The 13,371-nt window shown below is 62.7% G+C and overlaps 2 pseudogenes; both read right to left on the minus strand.

The window, feature by feature from the left end:
• Positions 1–9,282: 9,282 nt before the first annotated feature.
• Positions 9,283–9,400, minus strand: LOC142863704 (uncharacterized; annotated as a pseudogene).
• Positions 9,401–12,883: 3,483 nt separating this feature from the next.
• On the minus strand, positions 12,884–13,001 carry LOC142863698 (uncharacterized; annotated as a pseudogene).
• Positions 13,002–13,371: the final 370 nt, after the last annotated feature.

Here is a 13,371-nt window from a genome sequence, read left to right on the forward strand (position 1 = left end):
CGGATCTGGCTGTGTCCACTCACCCTCGGGAGACGGGCAGGCAGGGCGCAGTGTGGATCTGGCTGTGTCCACTCACCCACGGGAGACTGGCAGAGTGGGTACTGTGTGGATCTGGCTATGTCCAGTGACCCACGGCAGACGGGCAGGCAGGGCGCAGTGCGGATCTGGCTGTGTCCACTCACCCACGGGAGATGGGTAGGCAAGGCGCACAGCGGATCTGGCTGTGTCCACTCACCCACTTGAGACGGGCCGGCAAGGCGCAGTGTGGATCTGGCTGTGTCCACACAGCAACCGGAGACGGGCAGGAACTGCGCAGTGTGGATGTGGCTGTGTCGACACACCCACGGGAGACGGGAGGCTGGGCGCAGTGTGAAACTGGCTGTGTCCACACACACACGGGAGACAAGCAGGCAGGGCGCAGTGTGGTTCTGGCTCTGTCCACTCACACACGGGAGGCGGGCAGGCAGTTGTGCAGTGTGGAACTGACTGTGTCCACACTCCCATGGGTGACGGGCAGGCAGGGCGCAGGGTGGAACTTGCCGTGTCCACACACCCATCGGAGACGGGCAGGTAGGGTGCTGTGCGGACGTGGCTGTTTCCACTCACCCACGGGAGACAGGCAGGAAGGGTGCTGTGCGGACGTGGCTGTGTCCACTCACCCACGGGAGACAGGCAGGCAGGGCAATGTGTGGAACTGGCTGTGACCATACACCCACGGGAGACGGGCAGGTAGGGATCTGTGTGGAACTGGCTGTGTCCACTCACCCACGGGATACGGGCATGCAGGGCGCAGTTGGAACTGGCTGTTTCTACACACCCACGGGAGATGGGCAGACAGGGCACAGTGTGGATAAGGCTGTGTCCACTCACCCACGGGAGAAGGGCAGACAGGGCACAGTGTGGAACTTTTTTGTCCACACATCCACGGGAGATGGGCGGGCAGGGCACAGTGTGGATGTGGCTGTGTCCTCTCACCCACGGGAGACAGGCAGGCAGGGCGCAGTGTGGATCTTGCCGTGTCCACACACCCACAGGAAACGGGCAGGCAGTTAGCAGTGTGGAAATGGCTGTGTCCATATACCCACGGGAGACAGGCAGGCAGGGATCTGTGTGGAACTGGCTGTGTCCACTCACCCATGGGAGAGGGGCAGGCAGGGCGCTGTGTGGATCTGGCTGTGTCCACGCACCCACGGGAGACGGGCAGGAGGGCTCTGTGTGGAACTGGCCTTGTCCACTCACCCACGGGAGCTAGGCACGCAGGGCGCAGTGTGGATGTGGCTGTGTCCACTCACCCAAGGGTGACGAGCAGGCAGGGCGCTGTGTGGAACTGGCTGTGTCCACACACCAACCGGAGACTGGCAGGCAGGGCGCAGTGTGGTTCTGGCTGTGTCCATTCACAGACGGGAGACGAGCAGACAGGGCGCAGTGTGGAACTGGCTGTGTCCACAAACCCACGGGAGACAAGCAGGCAGGGCGCAGTGTGGATCTGGCTGTGTCCACTCACCTAAGGGAGACCGGCAGGCAGAGCGCATTGTGGAAATGGCTGTGTCCACACACCCACGGGAGACGGGTAGGCAGGACTCTTTGTGGAAATGGCTCTGTTCACTCACCCACGGGTATCGGGCAGGCAGGGCGCAGAGTGGATGTGGCTGTGTCCACTCACCCATGGGAGACGGGCAGACAGGGCACAGTGTTGAACTGGCTGTGTCCACACACCCACGGGAGACGGGCAGGCAGGGCGCAGTGTGGATGTAGCTGTGTCCTCTCACTCACGGGAGACGGGCAGACAGGGCGCAGTGTGGAACTGGCTGTGTCCACGCACCCACGGGAGACAGGCAGGAGGGCTCTGTGTGGAACTTCCTGTGTCCACACACCCACAGGAGACGGGCAGACAGGGTGCAGTATGGAACTGGCTGTGTCCACACACTGACGGGAGACGGGCAGGCAGGGCGCAGTGTGTATCTGGCTGTGTCCACTCATGCATGGGTGACGAGCAGACGGGCGCAGTGTGGAACTGGCTGTGTCCATACACCCACGGGAGACGGGTAGGTAGGGATCTGTGTGGAATTGGCTGTGTCCACTCACCCACGGGAGAGTGACAGGCAGGGGTCAGTGTGCATGTGGCTGTGTCCACTCACCCACCGAAAACGGGCAGGCAGGGCGCAGTGTGTAACTGACTGTGTCCACACACCCTCGGGAGATGGGCTGGGAGGGTGCAGTGTGGATCTGGTTGTGTCCACTCACCCATGGGAGACGGGCACGCAGGGCGCAGTGTGGATCTGGCTGTGTCCACTCACCCACGGGAGACGGGCAGGCAGGGCGCTGTGTGGATCTGGCTGTGTCCACACACCCACGGAAGACGGGCAGGCAGGGTGCTGTGTAGAACTAGCTGTGTCCACTCACCAACAGCAGATGGGCAGGCAGGGCGCAGAGTGGATGTGGCTGTGTCCACTCACCCACGTGAGACGGGCAGGCAGGGCGCAGTGTGGAACTGGCTGTGTCCACACACCCTTGGGAGATGGGTAGTCAGGGCGGAGTGTGGATCTGGCTGTGTCCACACACCCACGGGAGACAGGCGGGCAGGGTGTTGTGTGGATATGGCTGTTTCCACACACCTATGGGAGACGGGCAGGCAGGGCGCAATGTAGAAATGGCTGTTTCCACAAACCCATGGGAGACGGTCAGGCAGGGCGCTGTGTGGATCTGGCTGTTTCCAAACACCACGGGAGACAGGCAGGCTGGGCGGCGTATGGATCTGGCTATGTCCACACACCCATGGGAGATGGGCATGCTAGGCGCAGTGTGGAACTGTGTCCACACACCCACGGGAGACGGGCAGGCAGGGCACAGTGTGGATGTGGCTTTGTCCACTCACCCACGGGAGATGGGCAGGCCGTGCGCTGTGTCGATCTCGGTGTGTCCACGCACCCATGTGGGACCGTCTGGCAGGGTGCTGTGTGGATCTGGCCGTGTCCACACACCCACGGGAGATGAGCAGGCAGGGCACAGTGTGGAACTTGCTGTGTCCACATACCCACTGGAGACTGGCAGGAAGGGCGCTGTGTGGACATCGCTGTTTCCACTGAACCACTGGAGATGGGCAGGCAGGGCGCTCTGTGGACGTGGCTGTGTCCACTCTCCCAAAGGAGACGGGCAGGCAGGGCGCAGTGTGGATCTTGCAGTGTCCACACACCCACAGGAGACGGGCAGGCAGGGCGCAGTGTGGAACTGGCTTTGTGCACTCACCCATGGGTGACGGGCAGACAGGGCGCAGTGTGGATGTGGCTGAGTCCACTCACCCACGGGAGACGGTCAGGCAGGGCGCAGTGTGGATCTTGCCGTGTCCACACACCCACGGGAGACGGGCAGGTAGGGCGAAGTGTGGATCTTGTCGTGTCCACAAACCACCGAGGATGTGCAGGCAGGGCGCAGTGTGGAACTGGCTTTGTGCACTCACCCATGGGTGACGGGCAGACAGGGCGCAGTATGGATGTGGCTGTGTCCACTCACACACGGGAGACGGGCAGGCAGGGTGCAGTGTGGATCTTGCCGTGACCACACAGCCATAGGAGACTGGCAGACAGGGCGCAGTGTGGATGTGGCTGTGTCCACTCACACACGGGAGACGGGCAGGCAGGGTGCAGTGTGGATCTTGCCGTGACCACACAGCCATAGGAGACTTGCAGGCAGGGCGCAGTGTGGATCAGACTATGTCCACTCACCCATGCGTGACGGACAGGCAGGGCGCAGTGTGGATCTTACCGTGTCCACACTCCCACGGCAGACTTGCAGGCTAGGCGCAGTGTGGATCGCGCTGTGTCCACTCACCCATGAGTGATGGGCAGGAAGGGCACAGTGTGGAACTGGCTGTGTCCACACACGCACCGGAGACGGGCAGGCAGGGCTCTGTGTGGAACTCGCTGTGACCACACACCCACAGGAGACGGGCAGGCAGGGCGCAGTGTGGAACAGGCTGTGTCCACACACCCACCAGAGAAGGGCCGGCAAGGCTCTGTGTAGAACTGGCTGTGTCAACACACCCACGGGAGACGGACAGGCAGGGTGCAGTGTGGATCTGGCTGTGATCACTCACCCATGGGTGACGGGCAGGCAGGGTGCAGTGTGGAAATGGCTGTGTCCACACACACACCAGAGACGGGAAGGCAGGGCCCTGTGTGGTTGTGGCTGTCTCCACTCACACATGGGAGACGGGCAGGCAGGGTGCTGTGTGGATGTGGCTGTGTCAACACACCCACGGGAGACGGGCAGGGTGGGCCCCGTGTGGATCTGGCTGTGTCCACACACCCATGGAAGATGGGCAGGCAGGGTGCTGTGTGGATCTGGCTATGTCCACTCACACACGGGAGACGGGCAGGCAGGGCACTGTGTGGAACTGGCTGTATCCACTCACCCATGGGAGACAGGCAGACAGGGCGCTGTGTAGATCTGTCTGTGTCCACTCACTCATGGGAGACGGGCTGGCAGGGTGCAGTGTGGAAATGGCTGTGTCCACACACCCACGGGAGACGGGCAGGCAGGTCGCAGTGTGGATCTGGCTGTGTCCACTCACACATGGGTGACGGGCAGGCAGGGCGCAGTTTGGAACCGGCTGTGTCCACACACCCATCGGAGACGGGCAGGCAGGGCGCTGTGTGTATGTGGCTGTCTCCACTCACCCACGGAAGTTGGGCAGGCAGGGCGCAGTGTGTAACTTGCCGTGTCCATACTCGCATGGGAGACGGGCAGGCAGGGCGCAGTGCTGATGTGGCTGTGTCCACTCACCAACGGGAGACGGTCAGGTAGTGCACAGTGTGGAACTGGCCGTGTCCATACTCCCACGGGAGACGGGCAGGCAGGGCACAGTGTGGAACTGGCTGTGTCCACTCACCCACGGGAGACAGGCAGGAAGGGCGCAGTGTGGAACTTGCTGTGTCCCCACACCCACCGACGTCGGGCTGGTAGGGCGTTGTGTGGAACTGCCTGTGTCCACACACCCATGGAAGACAGTCAAACAGGGAGCCTTGTGGATCTGGCTGTGTCCACTCACCCACGGTAGACGGGCAGGCAGGGCGCTGTGTGGCTGTGGCCGTGTCCACTCATCCACGGGAGACGGGAGTCTGGGCGCCCTGTGGATGTTGCCGTGTCCACACACCCACGGGAGCCGGCCAGGGAGGGCGCTATCTGGATCTGGCTTTGTCCTTTTCCCCATGGGAGACGGGCAGGCAGGGCGCTTTGTGGAACTTGCTTTTTCCACATACCCATGGGAGACGGTCAGAAAGGGTGCTGTGTGGATGTGGCTGTGTCCACTCACCAACGGGAGACGGGCAGGCTGGGCGCCGTTTGGATCTGGCTGTGTCCAAACACCCATGGGAGACGGGTAGGCAGGGCGCTGTGTGGATATGGGTATGTCTACACACCCACCGGAGACGGGCAGGCAGGGCGCTGTGTGGATTTGGCTGTGTCCACTTACCCACGGGAGATGGGCTGGCAGGGTGCAGTGTGGATCTTGCCGTGTCCACACACCCATGGGGGACGGTCAGACAGGGTGCCAGACCTTTGGTCTGACACCTGACAGTCCAGATGCCACGCATGCTGCGGCGTGGCGGCGGTGTCACGGCTCGGGACAAGAGGAGGTCCCACGGTGCGGGCTGGGGAGCCTGGCACCGCGACGGGCGCTGAGGGTGGGGGTGACCCCCCTGACCGCCGCCGCGCTCCCAGAAAGGGGACAGAACAAGAGGCAAAAAAAAAAAAAAAAAAAAAACAAAAGCCTACGGCACCGGTATTCCCAGGCAGTCTCCCATCCAAGTACTAACCAGGCCCGACCCTGCTTAGCTTCGGAGATCAGCCGAGACCGGGCGCGTTCAGGCCTGCGTGGCCGGAGAGGGTGGAGGGCGCCCCTGTCCCGCTCAAGAAGCCGAGCCTCTCTGCGCTTCCCCTCGCTGGGCCTGTTGCGTTCGCCAGCCGGGTCCGGCGGACTCCGCGGGACTGGGGAGAGGGGCGGGGCGGCGTGGGGGGCTGTCCAGACACACACACACACACACACACACACACACACATACACACACACGAGATGGGCCTCCACGGCTGGACCCGCCAAGGTGGAGACCTTCCAGCCCCCCTCCTCTCCTCCCCTCCTTCACCTACCCGCCCCCACCCCCAGCACTCCGCCCCTGCTGACTGCGCACACGCACGGGGCGCTCGACCTTTGCCCCCAGCCAGGGGCCGCCCTCCCCCACAAACCCTTTCAGCTGTGACCCCCGCCCTGTGCGTGGGCTGCTGCCTATTCCCCATGGCCAGGGCTGGGGCACAGCGCATGGGGGAGGGGAGCGAGTGTAGGTGCGTCTCTCCGGATGTGTCCCATGGGTGGGGTGGAGTGGGGTGGGGTGGTTTGGGGGGCTCTGAAGAAATCAATCCCCTCCATCTCCTCCCTCTGGAAAACACCCAAGCCCTTGGAGAACTGCCCGCACCGCTACCGTGGGGGCCGGACCCTCCTCTGTGTCCTCCTGTGGCCCAGTCCAAGGGGCCTGGGCCTGGCCAGGGCTGCATTGGACCCCGACCACCCTGGCGTGTGCACTCGCTAGAAATCGGCGATTAGATATTGGATTCCAGCTTCATTGAGGTCATTTCACTAATGAGTGCACCAGAAAGAGTTTCCTAAACCATCTGTGAGGGTGGCAACTGAAAGAGAATTTTAAAGCTGACAGAATAGGCGAGGGAAGGCATAGGAGATTTCCACACCCAGCAAGGAAGACTTTCCCGAAATGGAAGAAAGAAACGAGCAAACAGAGACACCGGTAGCCCGCCCGGATCAGAGTCTGCCCCTGAGAGAAAGTACCCTGACCAGGTTCACCCGTGGGTGGGTGGCGAGCTAGCGGCATTCAGAAGAGCGAGGCCCGCAGTCTGTGCGGAAGACACCTGCACTCGGGTGTGTGTGGCGGCACGATTCACAAGCAGCTCCAGATGTTAAACCAAGGAGAAGCCAGGGAGTTCCCAACGCCCCAGGTGTCCTCAGCCCACGACCGGCTGCTGTGGGAATGCGAAGCCCGGCTCCTTGTCTCAGAGCGGGACAACCAGGAGGTGTGATGTACACCCCGGGGTTCCCAGGAGGATCAGGCTGAAGCTGGGACTTGGCCTCTAAGTGTCCCCTCCCCTGCCACCCCCTTCCCCTTCCTGCTCCTCTACTCCTGGTGCCCCTCCATCCAGGGGCCAGACCTTAAAGAGTCACCGCAAGAGAATCCTGGTCCCAAAGGAGCCTTCTGGGGGACCCGTGCTGAGAGAGCTTGCGGGCATGGCCTGCTGGGGCTCTGCCTGACCCAGGGCTGAGAGATGCAACCTCCCAGCTCTGGGTCCCTGCAGGAAGTGTTGGCAAGCACAGGGCCAGTCCTCCAAAGGCCCAGGTGCAGGGAGCCCAGGCCAAGCAGCCTGTGGAAGAAGCCACTTGCCGTGCCACCCCGGGAACACCACTGCAGGCCCCGGCCCTTCCCACCTCCTCCTCCTCCCCCCCCGCCCCCCCCGCCCGACATGGCGCAGGGCTCAGAGACACCTCAGACTCTTGCTACCCAAAGTGCAAAGGGCATCAGTTGCTCCTCCAAACCCCCCGCCCAGCAGACCACGTTGTCCAGCCAGCCCCCGGGCCTCCCTGGGGTACCCAGCACAAAAGTGCAGACACCCACCGGACCCTCAATCTCAGTTTTCCGATGTTTTTGCCACTCTAAGGACCCGCAGGCCAGCTGGGCCTTCTGGCAGGACAGAGAGCCCCGGAATCCGACGTGGAGAGCTGGGTGTGGAGAGCTGCGTGTACGTCCCCATCAGGAGGCCGTCCCCACCTCCGCCGCTCTCCCCTCGCGCAGGGCCTCAGGGAAGACACCAGGCTGGGCCCCCACGGCACAGTGGGGGCACGTCCCCCACACGCGACTTAGGGATGGCTGCTCGAGACTGCTGCGTCCACCCTGCTGCCGGGTTTCTGGAGGGCTTCCTGGAAGCAGCGTCCACACCAAGCCCTTGGAAGGCCCAGGCGACGGGGGAGCCGGTCATGCAGGGGCCGAGGATGGTGACGGGCAAGGAGGAGCATGTCAGGCAGGGGCCGAAGACGGTGACCGTGACCGTGACGGGCCGGGTAGGAAGGAGCCGTTCAGGCAGGGGCCGAGGACGGTGACGGGCCTGGCCGGGGAGGAGTGCGTCAGGCAGGGGCACAGGAGACGGGCGGGGTAAGGGTTAGGGTTACAGTTAGGGCACAATTCACAATCGCAAAGATGTGGAAGCGACCCGAGTGCCCATCCATCCAGGAGTGCATTAATAAAATCTGGCGCGTGGACACCACGGAGTGCCATTCGGCAATGAGGAGCAGCGGTGAGAGGGCACCTCTCGTGGTTCTCCTGGCCAGAGCTGGAACCCGTTCCAGTAAGTCAAGTATCCCAAGAATGGACACACGAGCACCACGTGAGCGCGCTCACCAGCAAATTGGTACGAACGGATGGACACCTAAGTGGACACAGAGGAATCACCTTCATCGGGTGGGTGTCGGGCGGGCGGGGGGAGGGGATGGGCATACACATCCATTAGGAATGGGGTGGGTGCGCACCGACTGGGGGATGGGCGCACTTGAAGCTAATGACCCGAGGGGGGAGGCTGGGAGAGGGCAACGTACCCGACCTTAACATTGGTACCCCCACAATACGCTGGCACAACATGAGAGGTAAATGAATAAGAACACAGGGGGGAGGGGGGCACGGGCAACACATGTCACCTGGATACTTGTACTCCCATCAACTGCTTGAAAAGAGAGAGAAAAGAAAATGCAATAATAGAGGTAAGAGACACTTTTTAAAAATAATGAATCCGAAGAGAAAAGTAAAAGGAGGCCTGTGGAGCAGGTCTGGGTGTCACTCCGGATCCCCCAACATCAGGTGCCACCACCAAAGATTCCTACGTGTAGCCCATAGAACCCCAAAAGGAACGGGACGAGTTCTGGTCACATACTCCCTCAAAATGACATCCTGGCCTTCTTCTGGAACTCCCTCCCCTCTCAGCCTCTCAAGGTTTCCTCCAGCGTGTCGGTTCCCACAGACCAGACCTTTGGTCTGACACCTGACAGTCCAGATGCCAGGCATGCTGTCGCGTGGCGGCGGTGTCGCGGCTCGGGACAAGAGGAGGCCCCACGGTGCGGGCTGGGGTGCCAGGCACCGCGGCGGGCGCTGAGGGTGGGGGTGACCCCCACCCCGGTCCGCCGCCGCGCTCCCAGAAAGGGGACAGAACAAGAGGCAAAAAAAAAAAAGCAGCAGCAGCCTACCGCACCCGGTATTCCCAGGCGGTCTACATCCAAGTACTAACCAGGCCCGACCCTGCTTAGCTTCGGAGAACAGACGAGATCTGGCGCGTTCAGGGTGGTGTGGCCCTAGACGGCGGAGAGCGCCCCTGCCACGCTCAAGAAGCCGAGCCTCTCTGTGCTTCCCCACCGCCTCCTCCAGCCCCAGGCCCCGCGCTGGGCCGGGACTGTTGAGTTCGCTGGCCGGGTCCAGCGTGCTCCGAGGGACAGGGGTGATGGGTGGGGCGGGGCGGGCCGGGGTGGGGAGCTGTCTCTCTATACACACCCACACACACTCACACTCACTCAACAAGATGCGATTCCACGGCTGGACTTGCCAAGGTGGAGACCTTCCAGCCCCCCTCCTCTCCTCGCCTGGCCTACTTCACCTACCAGCTGCCCAACCCCCAGCGAGTCTCCGCCGCCGCCACTGCTGACTGGGCATGTGCAGGGCTCTCGCCCTTTGACCCCAGCCAGGGGCCGCCCTCCCCCACAACCCCTTTCAGCTGTGCCCCCCCAGCCCTGTGGGTGGGCTGCCCCCTATTCCCCCAGACCAGGGCCAGGGCACAGCGCAAAAGGGAGGGGAGCGAGTGTATGGGGCGTCTCTCTCTCTCTCACTCTCTCTCTCTCTCTTGGGATGTGTCCCATGGGTGGGGTGGGGTGGCGTGGTTTGTGTGGCGCTGAAGAAATCAGTCCCCTCCATCTCCTACCTCTGGAAAACGCCCAAGCCCTTGGAGAACTGCCCGCACCGCTACCGTGGGGGCCGGGACCCTCCTCTGTGTCCTCCTGTGGCCCAGTCCAAGGGGCCTGGGCCTGGCCGGGGCTGCATTGGACCCCGACCACCCTGGCATGTGGACTCGCTAGAAATCGGCGATTAGATATTGGATTCCAGCTTCATTGAGGTCATTTCACTAATGAGTGCACCGGAAAGAGTTTCCTAATCCATCTGTGCGGGTGGTAACTGAAAGAGAATTTTAAAGCTGACAGAATAGGCGAGGAAAGGCATAGGAGATTTCCACACCCAGTAAGGAAGCCTTTCCCGAAATGGAAGAAAGAAACGAGCAAACAGAGACACCGGTAGCCCGCCCGGATCAGAGTCTGCCCCTGAGAGAAAGTACCCTGACCAGGTTCACCCGTGGGTGGGTGGCGAGCTAGCGGCATTCAGAAGAGCGAGGCCCGCAGTCTGTGCGGAAGACACCTGCACTCGGGTGTGTGTGGTGGCACAATTGACAAGCAGCTCAGATGTTAAACCAAGGAGAAGCCAGGGAGTTCCCAACGCCCCAGGTGTCCTCAGCCCACGACCGGCTGCTGTGAAAATGCGAAGCCCGGGTCCCGGTCTCAGAGCGGGACAACCAGGAGGTGTGATGTACACCCCGGGGTTCCCAGGAGGATCAGGCTGAAGCTTGGACTTGGCCTCAAAGTGTCCCCTCACCTGGCCACCCCCTTCCCCTCCTGCTCCTCTACTCCTGGTGCCCCTCCACCCAGGGGCCAGACCTTAAAGAGTCACCCGCAAGAGAATCCTGGTCCCAAAGAAGCCTTCTGGGGGACCCGTGCTGAGAGAGGTTGTGGGCATGGCCCGCTGGGGCTCTGCCCGACCCAGGGCTGGGAGATGCAACCTCCCAGCTCTGGGTCCCTGCAGGAAGTGTCAGCAAGAACAGGGCCAGTCCTCCAAAGGCCCAGGTGCAGGGAGCCCAGGCCGAGCAGCCTGTGGAAGAAGCCACATGCCGTGCCACCCCGGGAACACGACTGTAGGTCACGGCCCCTGCCACCTCCTCCTCCTCCTCCTCCTCTCCCCGACATGGAGCAGGGCTCAGAGACACCTCAGATGCTGCTAGCAAAGTCCAAAGGGCATCAGTTGCTCCTCCAAAGCACACCCCCGACCCCCAGCAGGCCCCGTTGTCCAGCCAGCCCCTGGGCCTCCCTGGGGTGCCCGGCACAAAAGTGCAGACACCCACCTGACTGGCAATATCAGCTTGAGGACGTTTCTGCCACTCTAAGGACCCGCAGGCCAGCTGGGCCTCCGGGCAGGACAGAGAGCCCCGGAATCCGACGCGGAGAGCTGGGCGTACGTCCCCACCAGGAGGCGGTCCCCACCTCCACGGCTCTCTCCTCGCGGGGAGCAGCAGCCGCAGGGCCTCAGAGAAGACACCAGGCTGGGCCCCCGCGGCACAGTGGGGGCACGTGCCCCGCGCGCGACTTAGCGAGGGCTGCGCGAGACTGCTGCGGCCGGCCGCCCGGCTGCCGGGTTCCTGGAGGGCTTCCTGGAAGCAGTGTCCACACCAAGCCCTCGGAAGGCCCAGGCGACGGAGGAGCCCGTCAGGCAGGGGCCTAGGTGGGGAGGAGCGAGTCAGGCAGGGGCCAAGGTGATGGGCAGGGCGGGGAGGAGCGTGTCTCGCAGGGGCAGAGGACGGTGACAGGCCGGGCGGGAAGGAGCCGGTCAGGCAGGGGACGAGGACAGTGACGGGCCTGGCGGGGGAGGAGCGCCTCAGGCAGGGGCAGAGGAGACGGGCTGGGTAGGGGTCAGGGTTACAGTTAGGGCGCCATTCACAATCGCAAAGATGTGGAAGCGCCCCGAGTGCCCATCGATCCACGGGTGCATTAATAAAATGTGGCACGTGGACACCACGGAGTGCCGTTCAGCTATGAGGAACAGCGGTGAGAGGGCACCTCTCGTGTTCTCCCGGCCAGAGCTGGAACCCGTTCCAGTAAGCCAAGTGTCCCAAGAACGGACAAAAGAGCGCCACGTGCGCGCGCTCGCCAGCAGATTGGTAGGAACCGATGGACACCTAAGTGGACACAGAGGAATCGCCTTCATCGGGTGGGTGTCGGGCAGGCGTGGGGAGGGGATGGGCATGCACATCCATTAGGAATGGGGTGGGTGCGCACCAACCGGGGCATGGGCGCACTTGAAGCTCTGACCCGAGGGGGGAGGAGGGGACAGGGCGATGCAGCTGACCTTAACATTGGTACCCCCACCATACGCTGGGAGAAAATGAGAAATAAATGAATCAGAAAACGGGAGGGAGGGGGGCACGGGCAATACATGTCACCTCAATACGTGGACTCCCATGATCTGCTCGGAAAGAGAGAGAAAAGGAAATGTAATCATAGAGATAAGACACACCTTTTCAGAAAATGAATCCGAAAAGAAAAGTAAAATGAGGCCTGTGGAGCAGGTCTGGGTGTGACTCCGGATCCCCCAACATCCAGTGCCACCACCAAAGATTCCTACGTGTAGCCCGTAGAACCCCAAAAGCAACGGGACGAGTTCTGGTCACATACTCGCTCAAAATGACGTCCTGGAATTCTCCTGGAACTCCCTCCCCTCTCAGCCTCTCAAGGTTTCCTCCAGCGTGTCGGTTCCCACAGACCAGACCTTTGGTCTGACACCTGACAGTCCAGATGCCACGCATGCTGCCGCGTGGCGGCGGTGTCACGGCTCAGGACAAGAGGAGGCCCCACGGTGCGGGCTGGGGCGCCTGGCACCGCGACGGGCGCTGAGGGTGGGGGTGATCCCCCTGACCGCCGCCGCGCTCCCAGAAAGGGGACAGAACAAGAGGCAAAAAAAAAAAAAAAAAAAGCCTACGGCACCGGTATTCCCAGGCGGTCTCCCATCCAAGTACTAACCAGGCCCGACCCTGCTTAGCTTCGGAGATCAGACGAGACCGGGCGCGTTCAGGCCGGCGTGGCCGGAGACGGCGGAGGGCGCCCCTGCCCCGCTCAAGAAGCCGAGCCTCTCTGCGCTTCCCCTCGCCGGGCCTGTTGCGTTCGCCAGCCGGGTCCCGCGGACTCCGCGGGACTGGGGAGAGGGGCGGGGCGGCGTGGGGGGCTGTCCAGACACACACACACACACACACACACACACACACACACACACACACACACACACACACGAGATGGGCCTCCATGGCTGGACCCGCCAAGGTGGAGACCTTCCAGCCCCCCTCCTCTCCTCGCCTCCTTCACCTACCTGCCCCCCACCCCCAGTGCGCCGCCACTGCTGACTGCGCACGCGCATGGGGCGCTCGACCTTTGCCCCCAGCCAGGGGCCGCCCTCCCCCACAAAC

Source organism: Microcebus murinus, chromosome 22 (genome assembly GCF_040939455.1).
Source record: "Microcebus murinus isolate Inina chromosome 22, M.murinus_Inina_mat1.0, whole genome shotgun sequence".
Taxonomy (NCBI): Eukaryota; Metazoa; Chordata; class Mammalia; order Primates; family Cheirogaleidae; genus Microcebus; species Microcebus murinus.